Consider the following 24,558-nt stretch of genomic DNA (forward strand, 5'->3'; position numbering starts at 1 on the left):
TCATAAAATTTTATGTTTACTTTCATTAAAAAATAAAACGTGCTTATTGCGGGCATTTTTATCTTGTCGTGCTTAGCCCATCTCTAATCGTGTCGTACTTTTAAGGCCCACATGCCTAAAATTCTAAGCCCGGCATGGCCCACGTGCATGCCTTACCATTTCGCGTGCCCCATAAAAACATGCTCGTGTTATGCCGTGTTGTACGGACACATGCCGTACCCGAGCCGTCTGGTATAGGAATAGCTAAAAAGTTTCTTACAATCTTTGCAAGCATAGAATATTTGTCTTGATTATTCTTCCACCATGACAAAATATCAAATTGACTAGTTGAATGCAAAGTACTTTCCTCAAGATAAAGCTATAATTCTATTTTGGATGATTATTCTGTGTGTTTTCATTTCTGGATGATGCCCATTCCTCAACCATTTCATCCATGTCCAAGCCCAACATAATAGAATCCCCTGCTGTAGCAGCTTGAGAATTGGCAGAACCATTAATCCTTTCACTTGAATTTAATGAATGTTTTACTCCATACTTATGCACTGAATCAACAAATAACTTACACACCATTTTAATTTCAAATTTAGCTTTTTATCTATATATTTTAGGAAATAAAAAGTTAGTCAATAGCATCTTACGTCTAGGATCTAACATAGTCCCCACTGTAAGAATTCCATGAATAATATCCCAATCCTTGTCATACTTCTAATCATCTTAGTGGCCATATTTCTTATCCCCTCAATTGGCGATTGCAACCATGCATTCATTAACAATTTAATTTCACAAATTTTGGCAAAAAATAAAGTAGATGTTGGATATCGTGTCCCTGAAAAAAGTGATATCAACTTATAAAAACTCTTTAGGTACTCACACATAAGCTTTGGCAAATTCCACTCTAACTCACTAGGCAAAGATGTATAATTTCTCTCACATTCCTTCAAACAATCAAATATGTCTTTATATAGCAAAGTAGTACTAAGCATCAAATATGTAGAGTTCCATCTAGTTTTACAATCAGGTGCCAGGTTCTTGGTTTTCTTAATACCTAATTGTTTTTTTGTAATCTCAAACTTTTCAACTCTAGTAGGTGTTGTTGCCTAGTAATGAACATTGTCTCTAATTTATTTGAAGTCCCTTTTGTATCACAGATAAACCATCCTTGACTATCAAGTTCAATAAATGAGCACAACAATGCATATAAAAGAATTTGACGCCCATAATCATTGAACTAGTAGAAAATTTCCCCAACAACAAGTCAATCATGGAATCATTTGCTGCACAATTATCAACAATTATAGTTGACAACTTTCTATCTATATTCCAATTCATCAAACAATCATATAACTCATCGCACATTACCTTACCACTATGTGCAATTGGCATATAGATAAATTTAACAATGTGAAAAATAGTTAAAATATTAAACAATACATTAATTTATGGTTAAGTAAGTTTCAAGAATATTACTTCATATGACTTCGCAACACCTATGAGCTATCAATGTAATGTGTCATGCTAAGCATGTGCCATTTCTTTTGGTTATTGGCAGTTCACATATCTGCAGGAACTACAATCCTACTCTCACAAGCTTCTAAAATACCCATTGTCTTCTTCTTTTCAACATTATAAAGTTTTAAATTTTCAACTTTGATAATGTTTCTATTAAAAGTCTTAATAGAAGGTTAGAATAGTTTCAACAGTTCGTAAGCCCAACATATTCAACAAATGCTAAAAGAAGCTTATGGAGTATAATCATTCTAGCCACAAAAAATTTTACTATTGCCATATCGCACTTTGATTCAGAACTAGAGTTACTAAGTGCAATGATTTCATAAGCTTTAAAAGAAAAAGATAGGTGCATTTGCTGCACATTCTTGAATTAACTTCTAGGACAACATTTAGCATGATTGGTCAAGTGATTAGTACCCTTAGAATAATTTCCTTGTATAACTAACCCACAATAATTGCAAAGGCTACTCTACCTGAAGTGCTCCTTTGCAACCACCACCATCTCATTTCCGTGAAGTGATAGAAGTGGTATTACCCCTACGGCCACGGCCTTGGCCACGCCCACTCCCTTGAACTATTATTGTTGAATATAGTTCTAATTCAACAGCTCTATCATTATTGTTTTCTACTTTGTCCTAACCCTCACTCACACACTTTCATCTATCTTTTCAAAGACATCCAGATCAATTCATTGTTCATTTTCCATTATGAATTTTTCACCCTACAAAACTTATGTCAAGATATAATTAGTTCCATAATTAATGTCTAATCCAGCAACTTCTTCCATTTTATGTGTTGTTTTTAACTGTAAAAACTATACATATTTTGAAGATACCGTTTCTATTATATTAATAACAACAATAAAAAATAATTCAAAAATAAATAAACTATAAATAATAAAATGGAAGCATATAAGAGCATAGATATTAAAATCAGAGCATAAATTACAAAGAAGGAAGCCGAAACTCACAATTTAGTGTTCAGAACAGTAACTTATGATGATGAATACAACAGCAATAGAGGTGGCTTTCAACCCATAGCTTGTTACTAGTCGCAATAAAGATGGCTGGTGATGATGACGAGATCAACATAGTTGCGCCGTGAAAGTGCTGATTGGCGAGGTGATGATGAAGGTGATTAATGTGATTGAAAGAAGAAAATTAGAGAAGAGCTAAAAAGAGACTGAGAGAGGAAATGGTGGCCGCGACAGTAAATGCGAATGCAACTAGCACTATGGCATATTTTTCTTTTTCTATTTATATTAAATAATTTTAAAAAATTAATATTAAAATAAAAAAATCCAGATCTTGGTTTCGGATCTGCGAGTTCACCTAAACCCGGATCCGGACCGAGACATATGCAGGTTCACTAAATTCCATTCAGATTTCGTATGAAATTTAATCCAGTGAGCGTCGAACCCAGCCTAGATTTTTTGGGTTCATCTATGTCTAGCCTGGGTCTGGATTTAATTGCCATCCCTAATCAAAAGTGTCAAACCCAATAAAGAATTAAGACATTTCGAACATATTTGGTTTTGCTTTTCAACCTAGCTGGTGGTTCTCTTTTTTCTTTTTCATTTCATAATTTTTGTAATTTGTTAAATTTAAAAATTAATACAAAATTTATTATTTACTATAAAAAAATTATTATTTACTATAATCTATAAGCTTTTTTTTTATTTATAAATTTAGTTTTTATCCTACAACAACTGTAAATTACGAGTCACGACACCTCACCACCAAACAAACCCTTAATTCAAAGAGAGCTACCACTAATACACCAATAATATGCAAAATCTATGAAATTACTAAATTTACATGATAAAATTTAAGTAATTTTATGTTTTTCATAAAATTAAGATGATATATTAAAGTGAAGGATTGGTGTTAAAAGTTAATGTTTATTTAAAATGTTTAACAAGGAGAGTGAAAAATATTGTTTGAAAGTAAAATAAAGAGTTTGGATTGTTTACTTTTTTTCCTTTTTTTCTGTAAGCTTAGAATTATCAAGGGCACTTTTAAGGGACTTATCTCAAACAAATTCTATTATTCAACTCAAAGCCATAAAACAATAAATCATTGGGGACTTAGTTAACATTTTACTTGCAAGAAAATAAAATTGGTTTTCGCTGATCGCTAGTTTGATCCGTCAAGGCTAATAGTTTTTGCACTCAATTATTACTAATTTGTTAATAACATTTTCTTTAGAAATTTGACGACTGCTTAAACGCAAAATACATACAGTTTTTACTACAACTTTAATTTGATTTAGTTTTAATAGTTAACACTCACTTTGGTCATCTTAAATACTTGATATGTGTCATGCATTTGAATATTAAAAGGCAACTCATTTGGTTGCACTGAGATGCTCATATAACGTCAGCTCTTTTAATGCTCAAACTTGGTAAATGAGTTAAACGAAATGTAATTACAGAGGACGCATAAGAATTGTGCTTTAAGATTTGCTATGGCGATGGGAAAGCTTCATGCAATCACGTTACAACTATTTCAACACAATCAAGTTTAATAGTTATTAATTCATTATATGTTACATTAAAGATTATGCTCAAGGAGTTAGCCATATGTCAATCTAATTAACCGCTAAAATTAAATAAATGCAGTTTAAGAAATGAGAACATTTAATAATATTCAACTTTATTTTTTCGGCTACAAGGAATCTAATGCCGTCGTGTAAAGTGCAATCTCAGGGGAGCCATATTTAAGGTATTTTATGGCCTACCACTAGAATATGTACATCTCCTTTCCGCTTATTTTATTAAAATTATTACAATCTACATATATATTATAATTTAGGAGTCTACTTAAAATCTAGATATAATTTTTTTTTATTTAGAGGTCTACAAAATATTATGTGAAAATTTATTATCGCTAACAACATATGAAAAGAAAATTATTTCATATTTTTATACAAAATAAGGAGAAAGAAATTTCACGAAATTTAAATTAGGAGGAATGACAAAATTATCTGCAAACCCACGCGAACCATTAATATAGACCTGCTCCTTACGGTTGATTTCACGGGTTATAAACGAATTTGGTATTTCAAATTTAACCTTGTTACGGGTTGCCGGTGGGTTTAATATTGAGAAAAGTTCGATGGCTATTTGTTGACCTACATTTTTTTAAATAATTTATGTTTTTAATTTTAATCATAGAAAGTACATTAAAAAAATTTAGTCATAAATATATGAAAGATAAAGTTATTAATCATGATCTAATCTTCCTACTTTTAAAACCTAACCTAACTTACTACAACTACATATCTTACTCCTTCTATATTATTAAATTTTTATATATCATTAAGTTTTTTTAATATTTATTATTTTAAATGTAATAACTTATAAAAAATTTATTGCGAGTAGTTTCAATAATTGTTAAAATCCGCTGTGAGTTGTGAGAGGTTTAATAATTAAACTTTCATGGGCACGAACATGGGCGGACCTAGGACTTATTATTACCCCGAGCTAAATTTTAAAATTTATATTTTGAAGCAAATATAAAAATTTATAAGTAGACAAAAGTACATTAAATAAGGGGAACACTAAGAACTCTATCCCCATAAATATGTACTACAAACAAAAATAATTATAAAAAAAGAGTAGAAAACAAAAGATAATTTAAATATCAAAATACTATTTTTCAATTTTGGAATCTGACATTACAACCTATAATAACTTCTAATTATATAAGGATTAAGAAATCAATTAAGAATTATAAACTAAAATAGATTAATATATGTAATTACAATCAATTAAAAATTACAAGTAAAACTTTTATGTTTGAAATCAAATACTAAATTACCAGTCTTAATAAATTAAACAATTAAAATTTATTCATCCATTCAAATTATAAAAGTATTATTAGTTAAAAGTTTTAATAATAAACTAAATTCAATTTAGCAAAAAAGTATTTGGATGCAGTTGTTTCTTTATCAGATGCTCTAACTCTTTTTAAAGAACTAAATGTTGATAATTCTTCTATCAAAAGTTCCTTAAAATATTCAAATTTTATTTTTTAACTTGTCCTCCTAGTTAATGGAACTAAAAAATAAAGTCTGAAAATTCATATAAAAATTTATGAAAATGTTGATAATTGTTACTATATGTTGTTTTTATAAGTATTTTTAATACCATTGATGATGTTATATTACATTGACATACTTTTTTTTCAATTAGAAGTTTTTTAAAATAAATTAAAGCAATAATAAAATTTTAGCTCCCTAATATTTACAATCTATTCAATAAATATATAGTTTAATCATTTTATAAAATAAGTCAATATATAGTTTAATCATTTTATAAAATAAGTCACTAATTTCAATTGAAAATAATATAATTGAATTAGAGACATATTTGAAAATAAAATAAAAACTCTATTGTTATATGAAATTGATGATAATATAAGGGTAATTGAGTTAGGGATATATTTGAATATAAAATACAAAATCTATTGTTATACTAAATTGATGAAATCATAAGGATAATGACTTAGGGACATATATAAAAAAATAAAAATTCTATTATTTTACTAAATTAATAAAAACATAAGAGATATAAACGATCTTTACTGGACTAGACCGGGCTCTAGTCCACTCATAAATCCGCCTCTAGGCACGAATTTAATAATGATAAACTCACAGCAGTTTGTATCCTTGCCATCACTATAAACCGGTGTCCTGAACAAGCACCGGCCCACCGGATTTCCTTTAATTTAAGTGAAGATGCACTAGTGTACTTTGCTGCAGTCGAAATTTGAGAGCATACAAATTGAAACTAGTCCTATATGCAGATATTCTTAATCCCACAAGCCACTTATTTAATCTTTCCTCGTGTGAACTGAAGAGGTCAGCCCATTGCTATTTGATAACATCACATGGCACTGAATGCAAATGGTTTTCCTCAGATGGGATTGGTTGGGAATAAATTAAAAGCGTTAAAGAAACAAAAAACAAAAGCTTTAATTGTCCTAACTGTGGGCTAGGTATAGCCTATAAATAACTTTACCTACTGCATTTTGATGATGAGGCCAGGATTTCCTTAAACAAGAAAAAGCAAGAGCTGATGGGGATTGAAGTGTATTCAAAGCAGTTGAAATTTTAAAATATGTTTCAGTGTGGCAAATGGAAGCTTTTTTATATGGGGAGACAAACGTGCATAAAAGTAATGGAAGGGGTAGAACCCTTATCGCACATGGAATCTCTCAATCTCTCTCCCTACTACAAAGCCATAGACAACCTTAGACATGAACAAGTGATCAGGCATGTAGTTAATCAAGGGATTACTGATATTCATGTAATGTTCAATATTAATATTAAAGGACCTATTCTAAAGGAATTTTATTTTTAAATAACCTTGATGAAGTAAGAAATTTTTTTTGTAGGGTGCACGATTCTTTTTTGGGACTGGATCTTGCTCACCCACATGTCAAACTTTATTTCCTCTAGCGGCCTAAATCCAGTATCAGAGGGTTTATCTAGCAAGTTATGGCCTAGTTTAGCCAGGAAGTCCGTAGCACACTTGAAAATTTAACTGATTGTTACGTAAAGCTAGCCGAAGCCTTACTCAAGTAAACTTGCAAACTAAAAATGGTAGTTGTGACCTTGAAAAATTTCAAGTTCTGTTGATGGGAAAATTTATATATATAAAAGACAAAAATCTCATTTAATTATAACAAATCCCAATAAGTTTAGTGGAGGAAGCATTTTCTTTATAAAATCTTACCTAGTTGTGTCTTGTTGCAGACTTGAGTCTCTCTCGACCTACTAAATAAACAGAAATATATAATGTTAAAGCAAGTGTTCTCCATCGGTGTTGTCTAATCGAACTCAATGCTCTTTCCTTATATGCATTCCAACGAATGGCTATTTGCAAACTCTCTGTATTTGGAATGAGTCAAGAATACAGTAATTGCCCTATTTAGAAATTATTCCCATGCTTGCTTCTTTGCTTCATATTACATTAATATTTTTTGTAAAACCCTACCATGTGAACCAAACCCTTATTTTATTTACATGTTGAGAACTAATTAACAAGTCCTCACGTGGGGCCGTTACAATCACCTTAAATATAACTCTCCAGTCTGCTAAGAATACATCACTTCAAGTGCAGTTTGTGAATGATTCAAGAAGCCTCAAATTAAAGCTTTGTTTGGCATAATTAATCTCTCTCCCCATTTTCTTCTTATCTTGGCTAATTAAACCTCCACTTTCATCATTCATGGCACAAAAAATTTTCATGTTAACTCTCCTTGTGGTTCTCCTCCTAAGCAAAAGCTTTGATTTAATATCAGCATCAAGGCCACCTCATATTCACCCACCAACTATCCCTAGAGGCTCTTTGTTGAACAAGGTTAAACCTCCTTCTTTTCATGCATATACTGCAAATCGTTACAAGTTGACAGAATCAGAGGCTTTTCGCCCCACGAGTCCGGGACATAGCCCTGGTGTTGGCCACAAAGGACCACCGGGTTCTGATTGAAGTAAGCCCTAGCTAGCAGCACAGCTTGTTAGGTTTTCATATAGTATACACTTAAAATGATTGTTGTTTAAAAGATTGCTCATATGCATGCAACCAAATAATATGTCTTCTAAAGGGTCCTCTCAAGTCTTGTTGACGAGTTAGGTTTTCAAATAGTTGACATGCCACGGTATGAAGTTATATCTATGTGTAAACCAGATTTTGTTTATCATTGTTTTTGCTTTGAGCTCAACTCATATTATCGCTTTATATATTTTTGTTTTGATGGGTATTTCCAAATGAAAATTTACTATTATTTATATTTCTTTCTAATCTATCTAGCTGGATAATTTGTGAAGCCCCATCCATGAGGTTTTGATCCACAACTTTATATTGCACTAAATATCATAATCTGCCCATTCTTAAATGCACACGCACACACATACACACACATATATGAAAATTCTTCCGTGAACATTTGGATGAAATAAAATAAGGATCGATTTAGTAATTTACGATCTAGCAAAATGATTTTCGCTGTTGTAAAATGATTAACGATGATATAAAACATTAAATCTCGTTTTATTTCATGCAAACATTTATAGGAAAAGACAATTAAGACACACACACACACACACTCTATTGTCAAAAACTTTTACAACAACGTCAATAAACAGAAAAAGCGCATTGACAACATTGTGGAAGGGAATCTCGAATTTACAAAGTCTAAAGATCATGTAAATTCTCTAATTAAAGTTCTGAAATCCCAATTAAAGTGGCTTCAAATCCAAATCATATTCAGTCGTCTATAAATCAGTTTTATTTAAGTAAAATAGACGTAACCGTATCACAAATCAATTATATGTTGTACTTCCAATCCACAAGTCATAACTTTTCTTGAATCCAGTAAATAGTTTTCACTATATGACGTTCAATATTAATGATTGGAGGTCATGGTATTAACATCATAATCCTTCTAGGGTTAAGTAGAGCCCGTATCCTATTAGGATTAATTATAAACATAAATATCAACTGAAACAGGCACTTTTGGAATCATTTTAATTCCTAAGGTTTTATTATTCATGATAATTAATCAAAGGAATACAAAGTTAAAAGAAAATTTGAAGGTCATTCTTAACGGTCACCGAATAAATTTACTGGTGAGGTCCGGTTACAATGGATCAATCCAGTGGTTAATCATCTATTTAATGGCGTAATTGATCAATTGTGATATAATAGGTACAAGAAATTATTATAATCTAGCTTATGCTATAATTATATTCTTCATACCGCTACTAAGGTAGTGCTTACTTCTCGGAATGGATTAGAAATCCTAAGTAGATATCCTGGGTTGGGAGTGTGGAGTGGAAGTGTGAGTAGATTGTTTTCTTACACTGAAATAAGAGTGTGAAATATGGAATAGAATCAATTTGTATGTTTACTTTGTTTTGTATTAGGAGTGAATTGTTTCAAATTATAGGTTTACCCTTAATTAAAGAATTGTAATTTTTCATGACAAAGTGAATAAAAATATATTTATAAATTAAACTATTAATTTTAATTATATCATTAATAATAATTATTAATATTCTTAATTATGTAAATCATAATTTTTTGTTAGTTTTAATTTTAATTATGAAAATTAAAAACTATTGATAAGAGCAATTCATGAAACATTATTATTAATAATATAGTACAAGATTAATATTTTCTTCGAATAAACTACTTATTATTAGTAATTATTAACATTAAATAAATATAATACCGTTAAAATTAGATAAATATATACTAATATTATTAGTTCTCTATGAATATAATAATATTATTTTAAAATAATTTTAACTTGAATTAAAAAAATTATTATTTTTAACTAAATATAATAATATTATTTTTAACAAGTTTATTATTATCATTTTTAATAAATATAATAATATTATTTTTTTAAAGTAATTATATAATTACTTTATTTTAATAAATATAATTATACTATATTTAATAAAGAAATGTTGAAAAAGGAAGAGTGAAAGTGGATTCTCACTCCCACCTCCCCCTATGGGGGTGGGAATCTCACTCCACACTCCAAAAATGAGTAGGATTTACGGAGTGAAATTCCCACTCCTCTCCTTTAATAAGCAAGTAAATACTGAAGTGAGAGGAATCCACACTCTCCACTCTCTCCAACAAATAAACACAACATAATTATAAAAGATTCTATTTTTATTTTTCCAAACCACTATTAAATGTTCAAAGATTTCACATTTATTCAGATGATGTATCAATGCATCGCATGCATGGTAGTCGTAACACATTGGTGAAGATAAACATCTGATAACTTCCAGTTCCTAGATCTCTATTCACGTCAGAAATAAACTTTCAGTCTGAAAAAGGTTTTGCCTTTTAAAGGATGATCATTTAGGCTTTTGTTTAAGATGGTAGTTGAGAGTACTGCTAGTGCCCCACTGTCCCTTTCATTGACAATATCTTTAAATGTATTAAAATTAATAGATAAGCTTCTTTTGACAGAATCCAATCTTCATGATCAAAAGTAATTCTCTTAAGCTATCTATGCTGTATTATTTATTAGAAAGTGGTGGCCATAAAAATTGTCACCCACGATGACCTAGAAAATGAAAAGAAGACGGATTTTTATCCATGGCCCGCCTTGCTACCATTACTAATTTGTTTGAACCACTGTTAATTAATTAGCTGAACAATCTGCCACAAGTATCATTAGCATGCGGTACATGTTCTTTTGCCTTTACGGTTCCGTTCAAATATTCAACTATAAATTATCTAGGACATCATTGTTGTATATTTAATTAAGCGAATTACGAAAATAATTCTTTATTTCCTTGTCTTGATGATGAAAGATGTACTAAGTTGTCAGAATATACACGGTCGAGGAGATCATTTCACATCAGCTGGGACCAATTTTTAAACTAATAAGGTAAGTTTAAATCAACTATAAACTCTTGAGCTATCTTTTAAGGATGACTTAGTTCGATGGTCTTTAAGTGTAAATATTAGAGTTAGGCATATGCACGAGAAGGAACTAATTTTTTACTATGAGGTAGGCTCCTCAGAAGTTATATTCTTGAAAGCATAAGTCAAGATTTGATTTTGATACACAAAATTACGAAAGGCCCAAAGCCCACGAGAAATATAGCCCTAATAAAGAAATGTCTAAATCCATTATTTATAAAGAATGATTTAGAATTAATTCCAAGTAAAATGCCCAAAAGGGCGAGTCTTCGACAAAGAACTAAAAATGTAATAATATAAATAATGATTTAGGTTCACTCTTTATAAAGAATAATCTAAGGACTTAGAAAATATTTTTAAGTAAAACGTTTAAAGGACAAGTCTTTACTAAAAGTGTGATTCTAAGAAGAATGTCTTATGTCCATTCTTTATAAAAATTGAACTAGGCCCATTCGTTACAAAAAATAACTTAAACTTATTCTTTACAACGAATGACCAGAGTACCTACAAAATATTTTTAAATAAAAGCCTAAGTACAAATATGGACAAAATGTCCAAGGATGTGATTCTACAAAGGTGACTTAGTCAATTCTCTATAATAACGACATAGGTACTTAGAAAGTACTTCTAAGTAAAATGTCTAAAGGGTGGATATCGACAAAACATCCAAATGTGTGATTCTACAAAAATGACCCAGGTTCATTCTCTACAAGAATGACCTAGGTACTCAGAAAGTATTTTAAAGTAAAATGCCCAAAGGGTTAGTCTTTGACAAAGCTCCAAAATCGTGATAATACAAAGAAAGATCTAATGGTGTTTTTACTTAAGGGTTTAGGGAATGGGAATGAAGGAACGAGAATGGAATCTATGTTTACTTGGCAAAATGTAATTTGGGAATTAGAATAAAATGTGTGGGTCTCACACAATTTGGGAATAAGAAATGTGAATCTCATTCCCATAGGAGGGTTAGGAATGGAAATTAAACTCATATTTACTTTTATATCTCTTTAAGTTTTTCATATTTTTTGAATTACTCTCATTCAAATCACAATTAATTTTATTATTTTAAATGTCATTATTATTATTATTAACTTTATTATTTTAGTTATTCTTAATTATTGTTTTATTTTTATTAATATTATCATTATTAACATTTATTATTATTAATTTTATTTTTTAATTAATATAATTTTTATAACTTTATTTATACGTATATCTAGTTAGTGAAAATTACATTATTTAATACTATGACTATTTTAATAAATTGATTCTCATTCTCATTCCTCATTCCCATTTATTTTGTTAAGTAAACACATCAATGACATTCTAGCACATTCCCATCCTCATTTATTTTTACTAAGTAAACATTGGAATTTCATTCTCATTCCTCATTATCATTCCAGCTCATTCCCATTTCCAGCCTATAAGTTCACTTTTTACAAAAAATGACCTAAGCACTTAGATAATATTTCTAAGTAAAACGTTCAAATGACAAGTTTTCAACAAAGCACTAAAGATGTTATTATAAAAAAAAATGACTTAGGTTCATTCTTTATAAAGGCTGATCTAGGTCCAATCTTTACAAAAAATTACCTAAGTTTATTCTTTACAACGAATGACCTAAATACTTAAAAAATATATTTTCAAGTAAAAGCCTAAGTGTGAATATCGACAAAATGTCCAAGGGTATGATTCAACAACACTATAAGAAAAATGACCTACTATGATAGGTAAACAATGTCATAGTAGGGGTTGAATGACGGTTGCTCATACTGTCATTACAGCTAGCGTTAAGAATTGATGACAGAACAATACCCGTCACAGTCTGTGATCGATATAACTAGTAACACAACTATCATAACTTTATTTAGAGGGAAATATAATAATTTTGAATTTGACTCTTTTTTTTTTAATTTCGCATGCTATATTTTGAACTTTTAGTGGGAAATCTTAAAATTGGCACAAAAATGAAAATCATAATTAATGGAAAATTTTTCTGAAATTAATTCTGAAATTAAAATTATAATTAATTAAAATGACTATTTTGTTACTGCCATGAAATCATTATCATTTTAACAAAAATCTTGCAATTGACTTAGAAATTTTCATAATTTAGTTAATTAATTAGATTGTTAAAATGAATATTGCAATTAAAAATTCACTAACAAATAAAATGAAATGAATAACACTGAATAATTATCGATAATTGTAAACTTAGGTAATTTATGCAAGTACAAGTGACAAGTCCAACATAAATAGAAGAGTATTGTAACAACATAAAGATTAGCAACCGTCATTCAACCCTTATAATGACGGTTGCTCATACTGTCATTATAGCAAACGTAGAAGATTAGCAGTTTTGAGACTAATACCATGATCGGTTCATTTCCAGCAACACAACGAAGCCAACAACATTGATCATACCAAAAAAAAAAAAATTCATTCTAGCAGTTTTAGTGAAGCATACAACAAATACCAATATAAGAAGAAGCTAAATGTGTAAATATGCACCAATAATTAGGACATGTTTTTGCATAAAAGAAAAAAGATGGCCAACTCCAGCAATACCCACCATCTTCATCAAATTCCAACATACCAAGTGTAACAAGCTAGGTAACTGCACAAGTAAAATATAAATTCATCAAATTCAACGTCCGTGACAATGCATATAGATTAGAATACTAAGCAATAGAATAATAGCTAACTGATGAACGAATGGAAATTTTTTGAAATTCATCAAATTTGATCTAAGCTAATAAATTACCAAGGTGGCTTCCCCTTTAAGGGCAATGTAGTGTATCTGAGTTGTGTCACCCCTTAAAATTGTTAGGGAAGTGTATTGTGATATTGGCTACTCTTTGAAATTTGCAATACCTAAAGTATGGATTAATATGACATTAAAAACAGTTCATAACTGATGAAATGAAGAGAGAAAATTTTTGTGTATCATATGAGTAGCAAGAAAATTTTTATGTATTATATGTGTATCATTTGAAAAGAAGAGAGCACTACTCACGTGGGTAGCAAGAAGTAATGTGTATCATGACCAAATCTATTATGCTTGGCATTCAAATTTTTTATTTGAAGCTTTCTCATCTTTTTAGAAGAACTTAATCAAGTGTGCTTAATCAGAGTGGTTATTTTTCACAGGTTGTGATATTAACACTATTTTCACAAAAGAGGCATACAAGTGATGTATAAACTTATTTACAAGTGAAACCCTATCTCAGTAAAATGATATTATGGGTAAAAGGAATTAATCAACAGAAAGTAACTTCTAGTGGTCTGTAAAACAACTTTTGCAGCATATTTGAATCATATCTTCAAAAATCCTACATCTTCAATAGAACTTCAAAATATAACCAGGCATAGTCAATCAACTCAACATAAATGCTCACCTAATTGTAATGTGAAAAAGTCATGCCAATAAATCAAAAGCAAATCAATATTACAAGTAAAACTCAATTAACATAATTTTAATTCAAAATGGAGACATAGAACTAGATTTCAAGTACAAAAGTCTATGGCTATGGTGCAAGGATAAAGACTTTTACGAAGTCAACTAAAACTTTCAATGAATGATTCAAGGCTTGAACATTTACAACATACTTAAAAGTTGGAAATTAGTATCGAATAGACTCTGTGCAACAACAAATATTTTTCAATCACATACATGCCATCCATGTTTCAAACACATTTCTTGGAAACATGCCAATGTCTAGATAAAAAGTAAACCATAAAAAAGTATACAAGTGCACAAATTACCCCAAAAGAATTCAGATGCTACTCCTGTGCTTTAAAAACTGATTTGACACTCCCCGGAACAATCTCATTTAATGCAGACACATAGAAAAGCAATCCAATAAAAATGAAAAAGAAAAAATTAATGAAAGCAATTAAATGAAGTGAACTAAAAAAACAAACAACAACATTTTACTTTCAATCCTTGGCAATTAAATGAAGTGAATATAATAACATCAATGACATAAACATTGGTTTAAATAATTTGCCACATATATAGTTAATATAATTGATAATAGGAAAGCATAATTGTTGTAAGTAAGGTAATACAAATAACTTGTAACTAAAACTCTTCACCAACACACACTTACATTTTTTGATAGTAGAGATTTAAAGTACGACAATGCCAGTCTTTCTTTCCAATGTAATTTTGCACTAGTCAACTAAATTTTTAACTATATAAATAAAGAGAGTAACCAAAATCTCTTAATCTAAACAATAATAATAAGAAAATAAAATGTAGCAACAAGCTACTTGCTTATTAGAACCACTTGGAGTATCATTTTGATCTAGCACAAGTAACAACAATAATTGTCAAATAAGTGACAAAGATAAATAAACTTCGAACAAAAACTAATGAAAATCTAATCCTATATCACACAAGCAAAGTACAATATTCTAGTCACTCACGGAGCTAATATGGTGCTTTTCGAGCTTAGAGTAGACGTTCAGTAACCAAAAATAAATAAATAAAATATATAACCAAAAAGCAAAAAGTACCAATGCCATTAGTAAATTAGGATTTTATAGAATGCAATAAAAGTAACAATAGGTCAAGTCTAAAAAGCAAGCAAAAATAATTTTCAAAAAAACCTAAAACAACCGAATGTGAGATAAAAGTTAGATTTGAAAATATACAAATTAAAATGAATGAACTAAATAATTAATTAATAAGAGAGAATTAACTAATCGAGGCAGAGGTGCAAAGCCCTCGGCCAACAAAGAAGATCAATCGCACAAGAACTGAGAAGAAAATAATTGGATCCCCAATTTAAAGACTGAACAAAATGCCAAGGTCATTAGCCACACAAGAAAAAAACCGATATCATTCTATAGGTTCAGGTTTCGTTCGTTTCAGCAAACTAGTACATTTAAGCACATAAAGTTTAAGAAAAAAATCCATTTTTCCAACACAGTGAACAAATTTTAGATAAACCTTTAGTGCTTAGAACTACACCTTTAGTATTGAAATTGACAAGAAATTTTAATTAAATTGACATGCAAGAGAAAATAAAGAGAATAATTACATGTGTTAATAAAAAAATTGAGCTTAATCAACGGTGGCCTTTCAGTTAGGGTTTTGAAATGCAACGGTGGTAGCACAAGTTTAGTGGGTTCTTCGTGTGGATCTCAATGATGGCCAAAATCGATGTTAGGACATGAGACAAAATCAACGGTGTTACTAATGCAAGGGTTTGAGGTGATAGGTTTTTATGCGCGTGAGACCGTGTGAATGTGAGAGACGTTTGAGTTTCGGCTAAACACTTGGGAAAAAACCAATATGAAGTGTTTTGTGTTTATTAATTTTTATTTAACTTTCTCTAAACGCTACCGTTTCTTCTTTTTATTCTTCATTTTTTATTTATCTTGTTTAATAAAATCATTTTAAAATTTTAAGTCAAATCATTCGAAAATAAAAGTTTATTTCAAACCGCCTGACGACCAAAATCACCATCACAGACAAGTCATTAATTTATAATAATCTAAATACTCATCACAAATTTGTCTCACTATTACGATAGAACAAATTTTTATCACAATTTTATCATATTTATTGACATAAAAAATTTCTATCATAAATCTATCATATTTCTGTAAAATAAGAGATTTAGGCCAAGAACCGTCACACATGTACCTGTCATCGTAAGTCATTTTTCTTGTAGTGCAAGATGACTTAGGTTCATTCTCTAAAAGAATGACTTAAGTATTTAGGAAGTATTTATGAGTAAATTGTCCAAAAGGTGAATATCAGCAAAACATCCAAATGCGTGATTCTCTAAAGATGACTTAGAGTTATGATCTAAGTACTTAGAAAGTATTCTAAGTAAAATGCCCAAGGGGTGAATTTCGACAAAATGTCTGAGGGCGTGATTTTACCAAAATGACCTAGGTCCGTTCTCTATAAGAATAACTTAGGTATTAAGAAAATTTTGAGTAGATTGCCTGAACGCAATAATAAAAAAAGTACTTACGAGCAAATAAACATTTTACGAAGTGAGCCCATAAGCCAACGAACATTCTATAGAATGTGCCTACAAGCAAATAAATATTCTACAGAATGTTCACACAGGCTAACAAACATCTTGTGGAATGCACCTACGAGCAAATATACATTCTATGAAACGAGCTTATGAGTTAACAAACATTTATGAATTGCACCTGCGAGCAAATAAATATTCCAGGAATCAGCCATGAGCCAACAAATATCTATTGAATGAGTCTGCCAATAAATAAACATTCTACGGGATAAGCCTACTAACTAACAAATATTTGATAGAATGCACTTATGAGCAAAATTATATATCCTATGAAATAAGTCCACTAGCCAACAAACATTTTATAAAATGCGCCTATGGGCAAAATGCTGTAAAATCAATCATTTTTATGAGGAACCAACTTAAAAGCTGAAGTAAAGCTCAATCCCACTAAATGTCAAGAGCCCAAAGAAAATATGATAAGTGTCAAAAGAATACTCGTCATGAACAAGTATCGACACATATGGATATATGTTTCCATGCATGAGACTTAATTGACACTTGTCAGAAGAAAATTGTCATTGTAACTCCTCCCCTCCCCTCTCCTTTTCCCACCCAATTTTAAGGTAAGATGAAAAAAAAAGGGGACGAAATGGTACACATCCTACTCTAAAACTTCTCTCTGTAAAAATTGATTAAAATCAACTAACTCAAGCATCAAATGGATTATCGTGAGCATGACGAACCCCTTGACAATTGTTTCATTTTTCAGAACAATGAACCACCAAAAAACATTTGTTTTAAGAAGAGAATAGACCAAAAAACTTCATTTAAAGAAAGTTCGGAACAAAAAATCAATTAATATTCATTAAGTAGAAATTTGCATCAACAGACTGCATCATTTAGTTCAAGTGAAGATATTATTTTCCTTAACATCCTAGCTAACTTATCATTTGTGTTCGTAAAAATATACTTAACTATAGTCTATTTTTCTGGTATTACATGTTATAATGTCCATAACCAATCATTTGTTCTCACATGTGATTGTGAGATAAGTTCGGAGCATGTATAAAGCATAGCCAACTTTTGTTTTAAAAAAAAAAATTAATGTTTTTGGTCTTTTCAAAAGAGAGATGAAATATCAGAATATAAAATGGTTATATTTTCCAGTTAACTTTCAGTGGAAAATTAGCATATGTCGCGGTGCCATAGATAATTAAGCTCCGGTGAAAAAAAGCCAACAAAAGGTTCATGCCTGAGTTCATAGCCCGAAAACGTAGATGAAGAAACAGTGGAGCCCAGCCACTTACAGCGGCTTTTTGTTTAAACAAAATAGAAAATCACTTACAGGGGCTTGATGTTCACGGTTTTGCTGACTCGAGGACCTTAGCCCATAAAAGATTCTAATATCAGCCCAAGACTAAAACGCCCAAAAGTAATCAGGGCAATATCCATAGTATAAGTTAGTTGCTAAATTTCCTTGAAACTTATGCGCAGGTTATATTCGATTCTAATATTTGTTTAAAATACCCAGATGAAATATAGAGATGGGGTTAAAAAAAATAAATTAATCTTGCATGTCTATTTGCAAGCTTCAAAGAACAATAGAAAAGGGGTCTATGCCCTATGTAATAAGCCGGTACTTTGACAAATTTAAGCCCTTACACCATACACGAAACTTACCATTTAATATTAAATCAATGATTGATTTTAATCCATTTTATTAATTGCTTCCCAACTATAAAACTAATGCGATGAGAAAAATAGAGAGACCAAAAATGCTTCATTATAATAGAGTTTAGTTGTTGAGCAATGATATTCAAAGAGAAAAATGATGGCAAGGATAGTGATAAACTAATGCTAATTTACTCAATTAATTAAAATAAAGATAAACCGACACCAATTTATTATTAGTTTCGTCATTATTTTGTCACCATTTTATCTTGATATCGTTTCGCTCATTTATTGTTAGTTTAACACGGCTGAAAGTAAAGGCAGAGACAGCCTTGACATAATCCACTTGTTGCTCCATTTTGAACACAAAAGTTGATGCAACTTTTGTCGGTACAATTGGGTAAGTTTCTGGGTTTCGCCCAAATCCTCCCCTCGTCTGTAGAGAAGAAACATATCGCTATTAAATTTGATTACTCGCCCTCACAATAATTATGAAACAATTAACCACACATGTTTCTGTAAGGTAAATTCTCCTTTAGTTTCTAAGGTTTGCACTACAAGAAAAATGACCTACTATGACAGGTAAAACTATCATACTAGGGGATGGATGACAGTTGTTCATACCGTCATTATAGCCAGCGTTAAGAATTGATGACAGAACAATACCCGTCATAGCCTGTGATGGATATAACCAGTCGCACAACTATCATAATTTTATTTAGAGGGAAATATAATAATTTTAAATTTCCATCTTTTTTTTTGAATTTCGCATGCTATATTTTGAATTTTTAGTGGGAAATCTTAAATTTGGCACGAAAATGGAAACTATAATTAATTGATTTTTTTCAATTAATTCAGAAACTGAAATTATAATTAATAAAAATGAGTATTTTGTTACTACCATGAAATCATTATTATTTTAATAAAAATCCTGAAATTGATTTAGAAATTAAAATTCATAATTTAGCTAATTCATTAGACTGTTAAAATGAATATTGCAATTAAAAATTCATTGACAAAGAAAATGAAATGAATAACACTGAATAATTATTGATAATTGTCAACAAACATAATTTATCCAAATACATGTGACAAGTCCAACATATATAGAAGGTATTGTAACAACATAAAAACCAAATTTCAGTACCATCTAGAAGACTAGCAGTTTTGAGATTAATGAACCATGATCAGTAATTTCCAGCAACACAACGAAGCCAACACTGATCAACCAAAAAAAAAAAGTCATCCTAGTAGTTTTGGTGAAACACACTACAAATTCCAATCTAAGAAGAAGCTAAACGTGCAAAGTTGCATCAATACTCAGGACTATTTTTGCATCAAAGGAAAAAGATAGCAAACTCCAGCAATACCCACCATCTTCATCAAATTCCAACATAGCAAGTGTAACAAGCTAGGTAACTGCACAAGTAAAATATAACTTCATCAAATTCAAAGTCTGTGACAACCCATATATATTAGAATACTAAGCAATCGAATAATAGCTAGCTGATGATCAAATGAAAATTTTTTTAAATTTAGAAAATTTGATCTCAACCAATAAATTACCTGGGTGGATTCCCTTTTCAGGCCAATGTAGTGTATCTGAGTTGTCACCCCTCAAAATTGTCAAGGAAGTATGTTGTGATATTGGCCACCCTCTGAAATTTGTAATACCTAAAGCATGGATTAATATGACATTAAAAACAATTCATAACTGATGAAAAAACAATATGAAACAATAATTCTAAGAGCTTCTTACTCTGAAGAAAACAAAAACCCGATACAGCTCATCAATCCTCCGCTTCAACAACTCAAAATTATCTTTCGACAATGGATTCGTTTTACAAAAAAAGATATCAGTCTCATTGGTATACATCTTAAACCTGTAAGGGGAATTCTCAATCCTATCACCCATCAAAAGCTCACCACGATTCTCAGCATTATCTTTAACACCCTCCTGGGGCTTGCAAAACGACAAGCTATAGTAACTAAACAGCATTTTGGTGTCTATTGCAGTGATGGAATTCACCTTCACAGACAAAAGGTCACTAACAACATGTTTGTGAGGGTAGTTACCCCGCAAGTAAAATCCCAAACAAGAAGATTAAAAAAAGAAGAAAACGAACAAAACCCATATCCAGAAATTGCCCACTCTGTGATGAATTTGAGTCAGATCTGGGCAGCCCAGATCGTGAAATTAGTCTAAAAACACAGATTTAATAGTTTTGCAATATGGGTATTGAGTTGTAACGAAGATTAAGAGATGAAATCACCATAATTGAACAAAGAATATGAGAGAACGGGAGCAATATTGAAGTAAAGATTATAGTATGAAAATGGATCTGACTGACCTCTAATATAGAATGTTAATGCATGAAGACGATAATTGACTAATTGAGGGAGTGGTGTGTGCGTCTCTGTGATTGTGAAGAGGAAGAACAGAGTGGTGTGTGCTTCCTGTCACAAAGCAAACATGACATTCATTCACATGAAGCAGCCCTTCACTCTGGACCTGTAAAGGACTATAACCCAGCCTATCTACTGCAAAGTACGCTTAAAATGGTAGGGAAAATGATCTTAAAATAGCTCCCTTTCAATTTTTTTCAGCCGAGCAAAATTGATTCAGGCTTTTTATCAAACACTTGAAGGGAATACAAAAATACTAACTATATCCCCAATTCGAAGATAGTGAACATACGACTATAAACATGTGATTTGCCACACCCAAGAACAAAGCCTATGTCATTTTGTAGTTCTAAGGTTCGCTAATTTCAACAAATTAGTAAATTCAACCAATGAAAATGAAAAAAAAACCTTTACATCACAGTGAATGAATTTGAGAACTACAACTCTAGGGTTTTTAATTTCTTTTCTAGGGTTCGAACAATAATTACCTGTAACAATCGAACAATCAGGTTCTAATATGCTCAATCAGTGGTGTGCTCTTAGCTTAGGTTCTGAAATTTGAGTGTGGCAGCACGCGTTCGGTGGGTTCTCCGTATGGTTCTCAGTGAGGGTTCGCCGATTTTGATAATTAAAGGGTTTGGGTTATCAAAATCAACGGTGTTTTAAAGGTGGTGCTAGGGTCTCAAGTGATGGGTTTGCTGTGAGAGTGAGAGAAGAGTGTGTTTGGGTTTTGCACTTTTGCTTTTTAACACTTGTAAAAACTAAAAATATCGATACGAAATGAACGAGGTCTGTTTCTTTTGTTTTATTTAATTTATTTTTCCCTAAACGCTGTCGTTGGAGAAGAATGTAAGAAACGACAGCATTTCACTTTATTATTTGGTAATAAAATATTTTTAAAAATAAAGTCAAACTCGCGTAATTAAAGTGAAAATAAAAAATTATTCATGCATTCTTGATAGCTAAATTAACTATCACCAGTCTATCATAAGTTCTTGATAGATTGTATTTCTATCACAAATATATCATAAACGCATGACAAAAAAATAATTTATCATGCGTCTATCATTATAGACCTTCAGGCCAAAAACCGTCACATGAAGGACTGTCATAATAGATGCTTTTTCTTGTAGTGTTGGGCCACTCATTCATTCTGCTTCTGTATTGCCACAGTGACTTAAGATGTCGCACCATTTCTTCTATAATTGTTGGATCTATCTTATTATTAATAATAAATTAGTATTTTTGTCTAAAATAACTTAAAAGGGTAAAATTTACTTTAGACCCTAGAGTTTGGGTCAATTATCTAACTAATCTATGTATTTTTAAAATTACTAAAAGTGACTTTGCCATTATGTCTACAGTTGTTGGACATAATTTTTTAAAGCTAAAAGAGTTTTATTATTATTATTATTGTAAATTTTGAATCACCTCTCTTGTAAAATAACAATCTTCAAAGTACCGGTTAAATATTATAAAGAATGACTTACACCCCCTTTTTGTTTCTTTTAAAAATAGAGGATAAGGTGAGGTTTATAATATTTTAGGGGTATTTTGAAAATTGTTCATTTCAGAAAATGATATATATATATATGAAGTTAAAGTAAATCAGACACACCACAAGTAAAATGTAGGGAATAAAAGTAAATTTTAGCATAAACATATCTACGATAGGGACTTTTAATCAACTTCTTAATGTATAAAGCCTAACTTTGTATTTGGCTCGAATTATATGAACTAGAGGAGCGTTACCTAATACAAAATCCTACATGCAATACGTGAAAAAATAGAGAATAATTAAAATATATCTAATAGAAAAAGTAATACAACAAATTGGTTTTCAATGACGTTTTAAAATACATATGGACTAACTAGATAATTGGTTCAAACCTTAAGCATATATTTAATTTTGAAAATGAAAACATAAGACTTAATTATTTGAAATAAATCTTATCTTCTCAAATGTTTGGTGAGTCGAAGTGCTTTAGGATTTCTTATCCCGAATCCACCATGTAATAAAGAAAATTTATTACATGGAAGGCCATGGGATTAGTCAGGATAGACTTCATAAAAAGCTGAAGCCTTAAAAACATTTATAATATTAATGAAATGAGCTCATAGCCTAATAAAATTCTTACCGAAGGGAAAAAGAAGAACAAGCATGAATAAAATATATTTACGCTCTTGATAGATTTTGTTTCACTTTTTAGTACTTTTCAAATTGAAAAAAAATATCTGAGATTTGATGCATCGGAAATATCGATCCTTATCCAAAATTTTTTTTTTATTCATCGGATGGGCAGATCGACAAATTCCACTAGTAAGATTTGTCAAATGAAATAATTACTAACCAACCCCATAAATGGCTTAACCCATAAATACTCTATTTAGATATAAGTTCTTATACAATTATTCACTAAGTATTATAAAAAAAATTATTAGAGCATCTAGCACCCCATTTTTTCTCTTTCTTTTATAAAATTAACATAGAATTTTAATTAAATTTCACTATAATTTTGAATTCATTTCTTCATTATTTTTATTTTCTCAACAAATTTAATTATATCATGTGTGTGCGCGCGCACATGTACATTGTTAGATTTTATTATTTACAAAGATATTTTGGTGTAATCAAATTTATATTTATGTTTTTACATAATTTTTAGTAACAATAGATCTTTGATTACAAAAGTGGGGTGATAGAAAGATATTAAAGGCCTGTGAAAATAATAACTCTTAAGGAAAAAAAAAAAAAGGGAATCCAGAAGATTCTAAAGCTAAGATTTAATTTATTTACAATTTTGCAACTATCGATTCTTTTTTTTTTTGTTGCTAAAATAAAGAACCTTAGCGGAAGCTAAGGCTTAAAAACACGAGGAACCGCCGTTCCTAACCCATCATTCCGAAGCCAAGTCTTGACGCCCAGGGGAGGGGAAGTAAAATAATGAAGACCAAGAGGGAGAGTCAGCGCATGACTAGCCATGAAGTTTGCCGCGAAATTAGCTTCTCGATAAACATGGTGGACAGACACCTGCCAATCACGGGAAAGAAGACCAAGAATATCATTGACAAAGGGCAAGGTAGCATGAAAGCTTTTCCTGTTTAGCAGCTGAGTAACACAAAGGCTATCAATCTCCACCACCAACAATCTTATACCCATTTGCCAAGCCAAAAACAGACCCTGGTACAAACCCCAAAGCTCTACAATTGTTACCGAGCAAATACCAATATTCATGCAGAATCCGCCATGCCATCTACCAGTAGCATCTCTAATCAATCCCTCTGCACCCGCCAAACCAGATCCCTTCCTAGCACCATTAGAGTTTAATTTGTAATATGGCCATCGAGGAGGCAACCAACCAAACATTTTTTGGACTCTCAGACCTCTATCACTGTGAAAAGCCTCAGAAGTACGAATTATCTCCTCAGCTCGCACCCTGATATCCCGAACCATGCTTTCCGCATTCACCACTTTCTCTTCAAAAATCAACTGATTCCGTGCCACCCATATACACC

General features: G+C 30.7%; 1 long non-coding RNA gene across 1 annotated transcript; it reads right to left on the reverse strand.

Annotated features, from left to right (window-relative positions):
• Positions 1-19,648: 19,648 nt before the first annotated feature.
• LOC127899654 (uncharacterized) lies at positions 19,649-21,781 on the reverse strand. The gene is made up of 3 exons (XR_008051557.1): positions 21,531-21,781; positions 20,203-20,310; positions 19,649-20,055 (listed from the first exon to the last, which is right to left on the reverse strand). It is a non-coding gene; the product is annotated as an uncharacterized LOC127899654 (long non-coding RNA).
• Between the last annotated feature and the right edge of the window lie 2,777 nt (positions 21,782-24,558).

This window comes from Citrus sinensis, chromosome 2 (genome assembly GCF_022201045.2).
Source record: "Citrus sinensis cultivar Valencia sweet orange chromosome 2, DVS_A1.0, whole genome shotgun sequence".
Classification (NCBI taxonomy): domain Eukaryota; kingdom Viridiplantae; phylum Streptophyta; class Magnoliopsida; order Sapindales; family Rutaceae; genus Citrus; species Citrus sinensis.